The sequence below is a fragment of the Babylonia areolata genome, chromosome 7 (genome assembly GCF_041734735.1).
Source record: "Babylonia areolata isolate BAREFJ2019XMU chromosome 7, ASM4173473v1, whole genome shotgun sequence".
Lineage (NCBI taxonomy): Eukaryota > Metazoa > Mollusca > Gastropoda > Neogastropoda > Buccinidae > Babylonia > Babylonia areolata.
The window spans coordinates 465,880-478,597 of NC_134882.1; the positions used below are offsets into that span (position 1 = coordinate 465,880).

General features: G+C 44.4%; 1 protein-coding gene across 1 annotated transcript in view; it reads right to left on the reverse strand.

Annotated features, from left to right (window-relative positions):
* LOC143283638 (tRNA-cytidine(32) 2-sulfurtransferase-like) overlaps positions 1-11,605 on the reverse strand; it is a 30,437-nt gene extending 18,832 nt beyond the window's left edge. Inside the window, exons 1-3 of the mRNA XM_076589824.1 lie at positions 11,355-11,605; positions 10,489-10,570; positions 3,714-3,822 (exon numbers count right to left, since the gene is read on the reverse strand). The gene's annotated coding sequence lies outside the window, so the exon portion shown is untranslated. The remainder of the gene's footprint in view (positions 1-3,713; positions 3,823-10,488; positions 10,571-11,354) is intronic.
* Positions 11,606-12,718: the final 1,113 nt, after the last annotated feature.

Sequence of the window (12,718 nt, forward strand, 5' to 3'; positions counted from 1 at the left end):
GACAGAAGAGGAGGAAAGACGACATGGAGGACAGAAGACATGGAGGACAGAAGAGGAGGAGGAGGAAAGACGACATGGAGGACAGAAGAGGAGGAGGAGGAAAGACAACATGGAGGACAGAAGAGGAGGAAAGACGACATGGAGGACAGAAGACATGGAGGACAGAAGAGGAGGAGGAGGAAAGAGGACATGGAGGACAGAACAGGAGGAGGAGGAAAGACGACATGGAGGACAGAAGAGGAGGAGGAGGAAAGACGACATGGAGGACAGAAGAGGAGGAGGAGGAAAGACGACATGGAGGACAGAAAAGGAGGAGAAGGAAAAATGACATGGAGGACAGAAGAGGAGGAAAGACGATATTGAGGACAGAAGAGGAGGAAAGACGATATTGAGGACAGAAGAGGAGGAAAGACGACATGGAGGACAGAAGAGGAGGAGGAGGAAAGATGACATGGAGGACAGAAGAGGAGGAAAGACGACATGCAGGACAGAAGAGGAGGAAAGACGACATGGAGGACAGAAGAGGAGGAGGAGAAAAGACGACATGGAGGACAGAAGAGGAGGAGGAAAGACGACATGGAGGACAGAAGAGGAGGAGGAGGAGGAAAGACGACATGGAGGACAGAAGAGGAGGAAAGACGACATGGAGGACAGAAGAGGAGGAGGAGGAAAGACGACATGGAGGACAGAAGAGGAGGAGGAGGAAAGACGACATGGAGGACAGAAGAGGAGGAGGAGGAAAGACGACATGGAGGACAGAAGAGGAGGAGGAGGAAAGACAACATGGAGGACAGAAGAGGAGGAGGAGGAGGAAAGACGACATGGAGGACAGAAGAGGAGGAGGAGGAAAGACGACATGGAGGACAGAACAGGAGGAGGAGGAGGAAAGACGACATGGAGGACAGAAGAGGAGGAGGAGGAAAGACGACATGGAGGACAGAAGAGGAGGAGGAGGAAAGACAACATGGAGGACAGAAGAGGAGGAGGAGGAGGAAAGATGACATGGAGGACAGAAGAGGAAAGACGACATGGAGGACAGAAGAGGAGGAAAGACGACATGGAGGACAGAGGAGGAGGAGGAGAACAGACAACATGGAGGACAGAAGAGGAGGAGGAGAACAGACAACATGGAGGACAGAAGAGGAGGAGGAGGAAAGACGACATGGAGGACAGAAGAGGAAAGACGACATGGAGGACAGAAGAGGAGGAAAGACGACATGGAGGACAGAGGAGGAGGAGGAGAAGAAGAAAAGACGACATGGAGGACAGAAGAGGAGGAGGAAAGACGACATGGAGGACAGAAGAGGAGGAAGGACGACATGGAGGACAGAAGAGGAGGAGGAGAAGGAAAGACGACATGGAGGACAGAAGAGGAGGAGGAGGAGGAAAGACGACATGGAGGACAGAAGAGGAGGAGGAGAAGGAAAGACGACATGGAGGACAGAACAGGAGGAAAGACGACATGGAGGACAGAACAGGAGGAAAGACGACATGGAGGACAGAAGAGGAGGAGGAGGAAAGAGGAGGAGGAGGAAAGACGACATGGAGGACAGAAGAGGAGGAGGAGGAAAGACGACATGGAGGACAGAAGAGGAGGAGGAGGAAAGACAACATGGGGGAGAAAAGACGACATGGAGGACAGAAGAGGAGGAGGAGGAAAGACGACATGGAGGACAGAAGACATGGAGGACAGAAGAGGAGGAGGAGGAAAGACGACATGGAGGAAAGACGACATGGAGGACAGAAGAGGAGTAGGAGGAAAGACGACATGGAGGACAGAAGAGGAGGAGAAGGAAAGACGACATGGAGGACAGAAGAAGAGGAGGAGGAGGAAAGACGACATGGAGAACAGAAGAGGAGGAGGAGGAAAGACGACATGGAGGACAGAAGAGGAGGAGGAGGAAAGACGACATGGAGGACAGAAGAGGAGGAAAGACGACATGGAGGACAGAAGAGGAGGAAAGACGACATGGAGGACAGAAGAGGAGGAAAGATGACATGGAGGACAGAAGAGGAGGAAAGATGACACAGAGGACAGAAGAGGAGGAAAGATGACATGGAGGACAGAAGAGGAGGAAAGACGACATGGAGGACAGAAGAGGAGGAGGAGGAAAGACGACATGGAGGACAGAAGAGGAAAGACGACATGGAGGACAGAAGAGGAGGAGGAGGAAAGACGACATGGAGGACAGAAGAGGAGGAAAGACGACATGGAGGACAGAAGAGGAGGAGGAGGAAAGACGACATGGAGGACAGAAGAGGAGGAGGAGGAAAGACGACATGGAGGACAGAAGAGGAGGAGGAGGAAAGACGACATGGAGGACAGAAGAGGATGAAAGACGACATGGAGGACAGAAGAGGAGGAGAAGGAAAGACGACATGGAGGACAGAAGAGGAGGAGGAAAGACGACATGGAGGACAGAAGAGGAGGAGGAGGAAAGACGACATGGAGGACAGAAGAGGATGAAAGACGACATGGAGGACAGAAGAGGAGGAGAAGGAAAGACGACATGGAGGACAGAAGAGGAGGAGGAGGAAAGACGACATGGAGGACAGAAGAGGAGGAGGAGGAAAGACGACATGGAGGACAGAAGAGGAGGAAAGAGACATGGAGGACAGAAGAGAAGGAAAGAGACATGGAGGACAGAAGAGGAGGAGAAGGAAAGACGACATGGAGGACAGAAGAGGAGGAAAGAGACATGGAGGACAGAAGAGGAGGAGGAGGAAAGACGACATGGAGGACAGAAGAGAAGGAGGAGGAAAGACGAAATGGAGGACAGAACGAAAGAGAGATTTAAAATCCAGTTTCAAAGACGTGTCTAAGCTTGCAGACTGCAACAGATATAAGCTACACCATATCAGCTTTACAAAGCTATACCATATCAGCTTTACAAAGCTATACCATATCAGCTTTACAACAAAACAACAAAAACACCACCAAAAAACAGGAGCAGATGCCTTGACCTTTACAAAACCCAACGCGACGATCATGCTTTGGAAGTCTACCCCAGGTTTGTGTAAAACATTAGCAATGAAATGAAATGAAATAATTAAACATTAAAAAACAAATAAGTAAACATATTTTCAAAATATCATAAAATGAAAGGTACACAGAGGGCAGACAATTTGAATAAAATCATATCAAAATAAACTAAGAATTAACACACAAAGAGAGAGAGAGAGAGAGAGAGAGAGAGAGATACAAACCAAAGACGAGACAGCAGAAGTAAAAAACAAAACAAAAACAACAACAAAAATTAAAAAAACGTAACAGACAGTGAAGTAGAACAGAGCACAAGAGAATAGTTACAACAATGGAACATGACGGAACACAACACTGGAAGACTTCACATGCGGCAGGTAGTACTGGGTTACATGGTACCAGTAACAAGGGCTATGCCCCTGACCTGACATGACTCTTGTGTAGAGACAAATAAATGCACTCACCAATCATTCATACGTTCAATCTTTCAAGATAGACTTTTCTCACGTCAACATTTTGGTTTTTCCATAAAACAAACCTAAAAACATCTTCAACTGTTTCTAAACAGCCACACACGCACATACACATCAACAAATATGCTGACAAATGCACGCACACAGAATGACAGATATACACACATGCAAAGGTGCACTCAAGCAAACTCAGTAAGAAATCTTCAAGGTCTGGCAATATCTTTTAAACTTTTATTGAGAACCCACACAGAACCCACCTTGACAGCTGGTTCGAAGATGTCCTTACTGGGAGAGACCCAGTGATTGCCTGACTCCACCCCTTTCCTGCCTGACTCCACCTCTTTCCTGCCTGACTCCGCCCCTTTCCTGGACAATTCCAATTGAGTCCCGTATTCACTATAAGTTAGCAACACTCGCCTTCCAACTTTTTGACAAATCTCTTCCATTGTATCTCTCCTCTGTATCGGAAACATATGAACCGCACAGAACATTAAGATCCAGTTCTGAAAAGCTGCTTAAAGTTCCAAGGACTAATCTGAAATGCGCTGGAAACAGGTCTTTCTGAGCTCAGGTTCCCCAAGTGTGGAACTCTCTACCTTCTCTCTTAGAAATTCCTCTGATCTACATTCCTTTAAGTCAGATCTGAAAACTTACCTTTTCCGTAAGCATTTTTGTTCTGGGCGGAATGGTTAAACCAAAGTATGCTTGTTGGCAAGTATCTTTGTGCTAGTACTTTTGAAGTCATGTTTTAATGCATTGTGTATTTTATGTAGTTTCGGTCTTGGATGTGATGTCATTTTTTTCTATCTGGTTATTTTTAATGGGCGCGCGCGCGCGCGCTTGCGTGCGTGCGTGCGTGTGTGTGTGTGTGTGTGTGTGTGTGTGTGTGTGTGCGCGCGTGCGTGCATGTGTTTATGTGGTTACGGTGCTCTGGTACGCGTGTGTAAGTGTGTAGACGCGTTAGTATGTCCGAACAGAATTCTATGTTAGAAAATAAGAAATATTTTAATGCTTATGCAATTCTGTTTTTAGTGCAGTTGATATTTAATGCCAGTGTGTGTGTGTCTGTCAGGGAGGGACATTTATATGTGTGAAATTATCAACCGCCATGATGTCAGTCATCATTCTTATGCTGATGACACTCAACTCCTGAAGAGTGATACCCCCGAAAAAACTGTCGTCGCTCTTGCAAGAAACATCCAACTGCTTCCTGAACATCCAAAATCGGACGACTCTAAATAAATTACAATTGAACGCGGACAAAACTGAAGCAATGATCATAGGAACTAAACAAAAACTCTCTTCCATCACAACTGACACAATCAAATTTGGCAGTACATCCATCCCTCTTTCCAGTTCAGTCAGGAACCTCGGCGTTGTCCTTGACAACACACTGTCCATGCAAAAATTTATCAGTCAGACATGTCAATCCTGCTACTGTCAATTGCAGCGCATCAGTTCCATCCGGAAATATCTGTCCATTGACGCAACATCTAGACTTGTCGTTTCTCTCATTCTCTCTCGCCTTGATTACTGTAACTCTCTATTGTCTGGTTTGCCTGCTTCATCCATTCAGTCCCTTCTGCGCATATAAAACTCTGCTGCCCGACTCGTCCTCAAAAAGAAAAGATCTGAGCACACCACTCTTCTTTTGCAACATCTCCATTGGCTCCCCGTCTCACACCGAATAAAGTACAAGATCAGCACTCTATGTTATAAATGTATTCACAGATCAGCCCCTTCCTATCTCTGTGGCTGCCTTCACCTTTACACTCCATCTCGCTCACTACGATCAGCTTAGGATCCACTCTGCTTACGCATACCCAGACTCAAACTCTCCACTGTTGGCCGCCGTTCTTTCTCTGTCTCTGGACCTTGCAATTGGAATGAACTTCCTCTTTCACTTCGTCAAGTCTCCACACTCAGCTCTTTCAAGTCTGGCCTTAAAACCCACCTCTTCCCAAAATAGCCTCCCTTCCCTGCCTCTTCCTTGTCTTCAGTTTCTCCAGTTTTAGTTATGCATGCGTGTGAATGACTGGTGCGAAAGCGCTTTAATTTGTCTATGCATAAGATTCAGCACTCTATAAATACCATTATTATATCATTATTATTATTACTGCTCATTTATAAACTGAAGAGCCTGCCATCTGATCTGGTCCGCAGGTATATCCCTTCTTGCGCTATGCTGAACGCATGCATCAGGAGAAGAGCAAAGAAGATTCCAAATAGGGTGGGGGCGAGGACACCGCTGCGTACATCGAAGGGCTTGGAGAGGTCACCATTAAACTGCACCGTCCCTTTCATGTTGGAGTGGAAGGACTCAGTCAAGCTGTGCAGTTTCGGGGGTCAACCGATCTTTCGAAGAGCCCTGAAAAGGCCGTCTCTGCTGACTAGGTCAAAGGCCTTGGTGAGGTCAATGAATGCAACATACAGGGGCATCCTCTGCTCTCTACACTTCTCCTGGACTTGGCGAAGGATGAAGATCATGTCTACCGTGGATCTCTCTGCTCGAAAACCGCACTGTGATTCCGGGTAAACGCGTTCGGCCAGTTTCTGCAGGCAGATTAGGACCCTAGCGAAGAATTTGCCTACAATGTTGAGAAGCGAGATGCCTCTGTATTTGTTGCAGTCGCTCCTTTCGCCCTTGTTTTTGTACAGGGTGATGATCTTGGCGTCCCTCATGTCCTGCGGTACAGCTCCCTCATTCCAGCATTGACAGAGGACTATGTGCAGAGGATGCAGAAGAGTAGTCTTGCAGTGTTTAATGAGGTCTGGGGGAATTCCGTCGCTGCCAGGTGCCTTGCTTGATGTCAGGCTGTTAATGGCCTTGTTGAGTTCGTCCTCAGTTGGCTCTGCGTCAAGTTCTTCCATGACCAGCATGCACTTGATGGCATCGAGGGCTGGATTGGACACTATGTTTTCTGTAGAGTAGAGGTCGGAGTAGTGTTCCGCCCATCTCTCCATCTGCTGGCCAGGATCGTTGATTACTTTCCCAGTGGAGGATTTGAAGGGGGCAGTCTTGCTCTGTGTTGGTCCCAGTGCCTTCTTGATGCAATCATACATCCCTCGGATGTTGCCTCTTTCAGCAGCATTCTGTATCTCTTCGCTGAGCTCTGTCCAGTACTCATTTGCACATCGCCTGCCAAGCTGAACATTACTCTTGGCGGCCCTGAGGATTTGCAGGTTCTACTCACTGGGTGACCGTCTGTACTCAGTGAGTGCAGCGGGCTTGTCCTCAATAGTGGTCTCTGATGATTTGGCTTCAAACCAGTTGTGGGACTTCGCGGTTTTCTTCCCAAAGGTGGCCAAAGCAATGCGGTGCATGGTGTCTCATAGCGTTTCCCATCTTTCTGTGGCAGTCTCTGAGCTGCAATGCATCAAAGTCTCAAAGGCCTATGTGAACTGTTCTACAAGGTCTGGCTGAGACATCTAGCTGACATCAATGTGAGAGTTCCCTTGTTTCTTTGAGCAGTGGAACTTCTTTGGTTGCAGTCTGATCTTGCAGCATACCAGAGAGTGGTCCGTGTTTAGTCTGCGCTGTGGTAAGAGCAAGTGTGGAGAAGGCTTACTAGGATCAGATCCAGCTGGTGCCAATGTTTTGAGCGCAGGTGCCTCCAGGAGACTTTGTGTTGGGGCTTCGTCTTGAAGGAGTTGGCGATGCATAGTTCATGGCAGGCACAAAACTCAAGTAGTCGCTGTCCGTTCTCATTCATTTTCCCCACTTCAAAGGAACCAAGACAGGAGGGCCACGAATCGTTGTCTGCACCCACTCTGGCATTGAAGTCGCCCAGGAGAACAAGATGTTCTGTCCTTGGGATGTTCCTTATGGTTGATGCGAGATTTTCGTAGAACTCATCCTTGGCGTCTTGGGAGGTGTTGAGGCTGAGAGTCAGCAGTTATTCTGAACCGCCGCTGCCTGGTTCGATCATGTTCAGCAGGGTGTTCCTGACTGCAAAGCCTACTCTGTACTCTCTTGGGCATCAGAGCTCTTTCCTTGCCAGAAGGTGTAATCCCTCTCCTTTTGTGTTCCTGAGTCAGCCAGCCGTGTTTCCTGCAGAGTGGCAATGTCCACATTTAGCCTCTTCAGCTCGCTGTTTATGACGGCCGTCTTTCTGGCGTCACTGATGTCTTGCAGATCTTGGGAGAGCCCAGGCATCACTGTCCGGACATTCCAACAGGCCAGTTTTATTGTTGATCCGTTTGAAGTTTTCTTTTTGCCTGGTGCGGAAATTAACGACCTGCTTGTCGGATATTCTCCTAATCTTCATACACCCATAGAAGAAGGCTGGTCGCGGCGGAACAGCACCTAATTGGCTGGGGGCTGCCCAGCTTGAACGGGCGGTAGCTGTCCAGTGGGACGCGAGTCTCCCACCGTCAAAAGCAACCCCTGGCATCGGTTCTACGCCAACTGGGCGCTAACTTATAACCGGTAACTGTTGCTTCATGTGTTGTTCCAACACTAGTGCTAGTAGCGAAGCTGGAGTGTCCTCTCCAGGTTGTTGGTGCAAGGTGTTTATGGATAGATGGACGGATATAAACCTGGGCAATGTAATGTGGAAGACAGGCTGTTGCTCATGCAGCTTGTCCCCCCTCTCCATCTCGCTGACAGATCCAAAGGAACAGCAAGGCTGTTACGTTTTGGTGCCAACGTGGCCACAGGACCTGCCAGAAAGTGACAAAGTTTGCCATCCAACCGCCTTTGGGGCCCTGCACCGGATTTTCTGTCAGGGTTTACTCCCTTAGCGAGGTGACCGCAGGTAGCTCTCCAGAGCTGGCGCCCTTTGATGGGTCATTTAATTCCACCAGGGTGTCTAGCCACCCTCCTCACCATCCTCCTGAGAGGACTGGTGGGGGTGCTGGTTAGTCGCCAGCAATCCGACCCTGTGACAGGTAGTACTGAGATCCAGGTTACCAGTAGCATATATATTTATGTATACATCTGTATTCATATAGATCTATATAGACCTTGTTCGTTAGGAAACCGGAAGTCTGTGAAAAGTTCAGCCCCTTCACCCTGGGGCGACATCAACCTTCCGCAGATTTTTAACAACTGAACTGAAGAATAAAATATCGCTCCTGTGTGTGACCCATTCATTCAGAATCTATATATACATTCTAGCATTTCATATTTTGCTACATTGTATGAGTGAGTGAGTGCGGAGTGAGTGAGTGAGTGAGTGAGTGAGTGAGTGAGTGTGTGTGTGTGTGTGTGTGTGTGCGCGCGCGCATGCACACCTTCTAAAAACAGATTTCAGACTTGAGAAAATGGCCATTGCTGTTCCAATGAATTAGATCTTTTTCTGGCTTTTCAATCACATTACTTTTTTTTTTTTTTAATTGGAGTAGCTTTAATACATATTGTGGGGTTGAGAGTCTTGGAGTTGAGCATGGAAATCTGTGGGGAAATGAGTGGTGCAGTTTAGCATGGAAATCTGTGGGGAAATGAGGGGTGCAGTTTAGCATGGAAATTGTGGGGAGAAGAGTGGTGGAGTTGTGCATGGAATTTGATTAAATAATCACCATCAAGACTGATTCATGTGTGTTTCATCACAGTTACATTGATGATTAACTGCAAGTAAAGAATGATTTCATCTTACGGTGTAGCATGCATGCATGTGTGCATACAGTACTCACTCATACATCACTACAGATGACATGCATTGATAAGTCTTCACAAGACCCTGACTCCCAGACATTCAGACACACCAGTTTGGTACAATCAACTGGCCTGTTTACCCAAAATGGATATGTCTGTGCTTTCACCAGGTTAAAATATGTATTTCTTTTATGGAAACCTGTAAGTTCATTGTATCTAACAACTGGCCAAAGGATTAACGCATACATACCAGCTTTCTCTTTGATGCCATTTTTTTAGAAACTGGTTGTGCATCTATTTACATTTGCATGCCCCAGCTCAGTTTTTTTTTTAATTTCCTGTATTTTTTTTTTTAGAATGTATATATATATATATATATATATATATATATATATATATATATATATATATATATATATTCATTTGTTTATTGCTTGTTCTCAAATCTGTACAATCAAATTTGGACTGTTTACAAAATGCAGTGTAAACAGGTTTGAGTCAAACACAGACTTGAAGAAAATCACTTTAAGATATGTACTTTTTTTGTTTATCATTCATTCATACCTAAATACTAAACAATGAACAACTGTCCAACAATTTGAGTTATTTATGATGTGAGCACCATTCAGTTTTGGATGTTGTGCATGTGTGCTTGTGCGCACGCGCATGTGATATACATCTATATTGAAGTGCAATGTCTACATTCACAAAGTTTTGATTATTTTTCCATGATCAGAAAGAAACAAACAAAACTCTGCAGTGAATCTTAACTGGTCTGAACCACAATGCAACACCCCCCCACCCCCACCCCACCCCCCCCGACCCCCACCAGGCACACACCTCCCACTTTTCTCCCTCAAAGAGAAGAAGAAAAAAAGAAGAAAAATCACAGCTACAGTTTCTGAAGTCTTGTTTAAATGCACCATATGATCAATATCATTAGTAAGCAGTGGGACTATAAGCTTTGGCTGTTGAAACCAAATTATCTCTTGTATACAAATGATGTATATATTGCATATAAATCAACATTATATCAGATAAATATAAACAGTATATATAATAAACAGTTGCAATATTTGTTCACATCAGTATGAAAAAAATATCAGGAGCATTCAAACTCCACAATTCCTAAGATGAGAGCTTTAAAAAAATCTTCATACACAGATGATAATCTGACTGTCTTAAACAATTTGTCAATACCAATGATCCACCTGAATCAATCCACTCTCAACTGACATACACACACACACTCTACAAATTGACACCCACTACTGTAACCCCCCTTCAGTCTAAATTTTATGACAAAACAGCATTCAAGGCCCTAATAAATCATCTTTCACTGTACCATCAGTGTCAGATTGGTGTAAAGGGGGAAGCAAAGTTGTCAGATCATTACATATTTTCACTTCCAAATTTGTAAAATTTTATAAAATTACTCAATTTGCTGTCAGCAGCATTGGTTTCCACTGCTGATGCAGAAGTATCAGTGATGTCTTCTTGGACTTGCACATCTGACAGCTGTGACAATAGAAAGAAAAGAATATATAATTATAGCTTGAATGTTATGACATTTGTTTTAGTTACACATTTTCAGTCAAACTCCATACAACCCCCAAAATGTGTCAGATCTATTCACTGCATCATGCATGTGCAGAATCTCAAGCCAGTGAGTTGTTTAAATCTGCAACAATAACTATGCTTTATCTATCTATCTATCTATCTATCTGTGTGTGTGTGTGTGTGTGTGTGTGCGTGTGTGTACACGCACGCGCACGTGTGTGTGTGTGTGTCTGTGAACATTCACATTGCCTGTGGAAGTAGCAAGGATCTCACTGTCTCACTATCATTATAACAGCACTTTCTGAAAATGTGCAAGCATTTCCACTTGAAAGAAATATGTGCTGACAAATGTTGTATAGTGGAAATGTTTTGTAATGTTTGTTTCAGGGGTACACTAGTCAGTTTTGTACTATGTGTCAGAGATGCATATATCTGTGCTGAATAAATATCACAGCTAAGAATGTGACCACAAAAAAACCAACCAAACAAAAAAAAACACACAAAAAAAATCCAGTTGACTGGTGACGCCGACCAGCTGGTGTACTGTAATTCTCCGTTTTAAAGGTTAAATTGTGCTTTTGGATTCAAACATTTGGCAGATAAGTGTGTGAGAAATGAAGACAGTATAATCATCCCTCTTTGAGAAACCTGACCCAAAACATTCTTAGGCTTGGCTGTTGTATTGAAACAAATATATTTTGAAACATAAAAAAATGAATATTCGATTCAAAATATCACATACCGTGCTTGTTCTGAAGACCTTGTTCGTAAAAAGTGAAGGGATATCATCGCCACTGAGGGTGCGGTCCTTTCAGTTCACGAAGTGATTCTGAGCTCGCCGCGCTCTTTGCAATCGGTTTGTGGCTGGTATTCGTTGTTATGTCACCTTTTTTTCCTTTGAAGTTCGAACAGGACACACAGCACTTCTTTCCTCCCGTTTTCCCCAGACCCACTGTGAAGCATTTACACAAGTACAATCGACGAACTCGCAACATTCACTTTGGAGACTCAGTTCCCACGAATTCTCTTTCCGGCTTAATCAAGGGCAAATTACTCTAATTTTTTTCTGACGAACAAGGTCTATAGATAGATAGATATATAAAGATAGATAGATAGAAGAGAGAGAGCTAGACAGTTACATCTATAGATAGATAGACATACAGTTAGATCTTTTTTTTCTTTTTCTTTTTTTTGTGCATTCGTGATAAAGGAGAAGGTGGCAAAATACCAATTCAGAGTCTGTGAGGGTCTGGGTTTGAATCCCACTCTCGCCCATTCTCCCAAGTTTGAAAAATCCAACATGCATCTTGTCATTGTGATGAGACGATAAACTGACGTCCAGATTACACCACTGACGCACTTGGCACACTGTAAAAGAACCCATTGTAACAAAACTGAATTCTGTCCTGGGAAAATTTTTGTAGAACTAGAAGAAATCCACTCTGACAATTACACAAACAAACTGATACATAATGTTCATTTTCTTCTTCTTCTTAAGAAAAAAAAAGAATATATATATATATATCACACTGTATATATATATATATATATATATATATATATATATATATATATATATATATATTGTGCCGCAATCAGGTAATCAGTATTGTTCGCTATCTGTCATTGCATAATACATAGTAACACACACACACACACACACACACACACACACACACACACCTTCAGTACCTTGTCGCTGTCCAAACGGGCCACAAAATGTCCTATCTCTCCCGATAATGCTGTTCGCCACATTGGTCACAATTTAGTGTTTCTCTTTCGCTACTTGACGGAGCACGAAAATGGCTTTTGTTCGCGCTGTTTGAATTGAGTGGAGTAAAACTGACGGTCCACTGGGCGATGCATCTTGAGCACTGAGGATTTTAAAATATTCTGCACATGTGTTTTGGTCAACGAAAACATTGGCACGTTTTGCAACTTTAGTACTTCACCTTTTACCATCAGAATGATTTCCCCTGACACTAGGTAGGTCCGGCCAACTTTTCAAATTCATGGCAGAAGCCTCATATATTTGCAAGAATGAAAGAGCCCAATAAGTAAGAAGCAACACCAAATTTCAAAGCAATATCTCAAATAGTTTTTGAG